This window comes from Arachis duranensis, chromosome 5, assembly GCF_000817695.3.
Source record: "Arachis duranensis cultivar V14167 chromosome 5, aradu.V14167.gnm2.J7QH, whole genome shotgun sequence".
In the NCBI taxonomy this organism is placed as follows: domain Eukaryota; kingdom Viridiplantae; phylum Streptophyta; class Magnoliopsida; order Fabales; family Fabaceae; genus Arachis; species Arachis duranensis.
Window position 1 is genome coordinate 39,470,209 of NC_029776.3, and position 3,633 is coordinate 39,473,841.

General features: G+C 40.7%; 1 non-coding gene across 1 annotated transcript; it reads left to right on the plus strand.

Moving 5' to 3' along the window:
• The first annotated feature begins 501 nt into the window (after positions 1 to 501).
• On the plus strand, positions 502 to 608 carry LOC127747899 (small nucleolar RNA R71). Its single transcript, XR_008009846.1, has one exon. It is a non-coding gene; the product is annotated as a small nucleolar RNA R71 (small nucleolar RNA).
• The last annotated feature ends 3,025 nt before the right edge of the window (positions 609 to 3,633 follow it).

The window sequence follows — 3,633 nt, forward strand, 5'->3', positions numbered from 1 at the left end:
TTGTTGGAATTGAGGTTGTGGCGTCTCTGGTCTTGACCTTGGTCTTGTTGATTTCCCCAACCAAAGTTGGGGTGATTTCTCCATCCAGAGTTGTAAGTTTTGGAGTATGGGTCATGGATTTGTCTAGGTGAGTTTCCAACATAGTTTGCTTGTTCCTAGTCACCTTTTTCTCCTATATTCACTCCTTCTTGAGCTGGTGATGAAGTGATGACTGCTGCAACTTGGTTTTCCTCCACCTTCTTGGTGAGATCTGCTAGCTGCTTGGTGATCATCTTATTTTGAGCTAGCAATGCATCCATGTGGTTCAGCTCCATTACTCCTCGAGTGTTACTTCTTTCAGAGGCATAGAAGTAGTCATTCTCAGCTATTGTTTCAATGACATTTATGGCCTCTTCAATGGTTTTCTTCTTATTTAGAGAGCCCCCTGATGAATGATCTACAGCCTTCTTTGACTCAAAGGAAAGACCTTCATAGAAAATATGAAGTTGAACCCATTCATTGAACATATCTGGTGGGTATCTTCTTGTTAAGTCCTTGAACCTCTCCCATGCCTCATAAAGAATCTCACCATCTTGTTGCCTGAAAGTCTGCACCTCATCTCTCAGCCTATTAAATCTTTAAGGAGGGTAGAATCTTGCCAAAAATTTGTTCACCACATCTTCCCAATTTGTTAAGCTCTCATTTGGGAAGGATTCAAGCGACTTGGATGCCTTGTCCCTGAGTGAAAAAGGGAACAGAAGTAGCCTATAGACATGCGGGTGGACTCCATTAGACTTCATAGTGTCACAAATTCACAGGAAAGTGGTTAGATGTTGATTGGGGTCTTCTTGAGCACTTCCTCCAAATGAGTATTTGTTTTGAACAAGGGTGATGAGCTGGGGTTTTAGTTCAAAGTTGTTGGCATGTATGGTGGGCTTCTGGATGTTACTTCCACAGTTTCCTGGATTTGGATTGATGTAGGAGCCTAGAACTCTCCTTTCTTGCCCAGCATGATTTACAGGGCCTTCTCTAGCATGGTTGTGAGCTTCTCTTTCATGATTGTTTTCCAAGTTATCCTCCATGTTGGTTTCAAAACACTATTCCTCTTTCTCAGCACCAACAACTCCTTTCCCTCTTGCTTCCCTCCTTAGTCTCCGAAGGGTTCTTTTAGGTTCTGAATCAAAGGAAGTTGAAGCTCCCCCTCTTCTCCCTGTCATACAACTAACAAAGCACACAACAAGAGATGAAATGAAGAGATTATTCTTGTTAGAGTGAGTGTTAGTGTGTGTGATGCAAATTATCAAACAGTTAGTGGGTTAGTGAGCAGAATTGTAGATAATAACAAAGAAAGAAAGAAAATAGAAGGGGTATAGGGGGTGAGGAAGAAACGAAACAAACTGAAGGTAAACAACTGAATAAAGTAAATAAACAAAAGAAAAAAATGCTCAATCTTGTGAACTTCCAACTTAATCATTGTTGATACAAAATCCATCCCCGGCAACGGTGCCATAAACTTGATGCATGAAAACTTGTCTCTCAACAAATTTCCCTTCGGCAAGTATACCGAATTACCGTCAAGTAAAAACTCACAATAGTGTGAGGTCGAATCCCACAGGGATTGATTGGTCAAGCAAATTTAGTTAGAAGAGTATGCTAGTTGAGCTAAACAGAATGTAGTTTGAGAATTGCAGAAAATTAAATGGTGAGAAAGTAAATAGCAGAAAATAAAGTGCAGAATCTTAGATGGGGATTTGGAGAAATGAGCATGAAAATAAATGGCAGAAAGTAAAGAGAATGGGTAAGATCAGAAATGGGGAATTCATTGGACTCAGGAGATGTTGTATTCTCCGGATCAAATTCATTTTCATATCTTCCTCAATCAAAGCATCTATTGATCTCCTTGGCAATCTTAAGTGATTGGGTTCTAATTCCTTGGCAACCCAAACTCTCTAAGCTTGAACAATTGTCCAATTCCTTGATTTAATTGCTCATGGGAAGAGATGAAGTGTGGTCACTGATTATACCACATGTATTTCCAAATCAAAGTGTTGGGAGGATTACATGTCACTATATCCGTCCAGACCCCAATTTGGTCCAACATGAGAAAGCATTTCTAGCATGATCTCCTCATTCCTTTTCCACGGCTCAGAGGAGATCCAATTATGGAGAGTTTCTTTTCCAAGACAACTAACCAATTGAATTAAGATCGAAAGCTTTCTAGTAAATCAAAAGAGAAGAAAGACGAAGAGAATGAAAACTATAATTGATCCATCAAATTACAACAGAACTCCCTAACCCAATGAAAGGGGTTTAGTTGTTCATAGCTCTAGAAATGGAAAATGGCAGAAAGGAATACCTCCCTAGCTAAAAATGCATAAAAGTAAATATACAAAGGGTAGTTCTCCAAAGTGCCAAGCTTCTCTATAGTTCAAATCTACTCCTATATATACTACTTCTCTTGATCTTCTAGTGAGTTCTTCAAGTCTTGGATGTGGGCCTTAGATCTTGAGTTGAAGCAGTTACAATCTTTAGTGGGCTCAGCTTGCAGAGAAGTATGAATTAGGCATGTGCGTTAGTGAAGTTAACGTTAAGTGACATTGTGGGTTCGAGAACGTTAGTGGCAATCACATTTTTCACTAACGTTCCAACCCCATATAGCCCACGTTAACACCAACATTAGTGGCACCAACGTGACCACTAACGTAGCCTTGTAAACCTTCGCAAGCATTATTGGGACTCACCTTTCCCAATAACGTTGCCTTATAAACCTTCGCAAGCGTTATTGGGACTCACCTTTCCCAATAACGTTGCCTCGTGCCGTTTGTCCTACGTTAGAGTTCACGTTAGTGTAACTAACGTGGCTCTTAATGTGGTTATGCCTCACCTTCGAGAGCGTTAGTGACACTTACCTTTTTCACTAACGCTCCAAGTGCCCCTACTCTCCACGTTAGAGCTCACGTTAACTAAGTTAACGTGGCCACTAACGTGGTAGTGAATGCCATCTCCGACGTTAGTGACAAAGGTGAGTGTCACTAACGTTGGCTTATCAATCTTAGCTCCAAGTTAACTTTCACGTTAGTGGTCTTAATGTGACCACTAACGTGAGCAATTGATGAGCGGATAATTTATACGCTTTTTGACATTGTTTTTAGGTAGTTTTTAGTAAGTTCAAGCTACTTTTAGGGATGTTTTCATTAGTTTTTATGTTAAATTCACATTTCTGGAATTTACTATGAGTTTGTGTATTTTTCTATAATTTCAGGTAATTTCTGGCTGAAATTGAGGGACTTGAGCAAAACTCTGAGAAGGAGGCTGACAAAGGACTGCTGATGCTGTTGGAATCTGACCTCCCTGCACTCGAAATGGATTTTCTGGAGCTACAGAACTCCAAATGGCGCGCTCTCAACGGCGTTGGAAAGTAGACGTCCAGAGCTTTCCAGCAATATATAATAGTTCATACTTTATTCGGAAATTGACGACATAAATTGGCATTGAACGCCAAGTACATGCTGCTGTCTGGAGTTAAACGCCAGAAACACGTCATGATCCGGAGTTGAACGCCCAAAACACGTTATAACTTGGAGTTCAACTCCAAGAGAAGCCTCAGCTCGTGGATAGATCAAGCTCAGCCCAAACATACACCAAGTGGGCCCC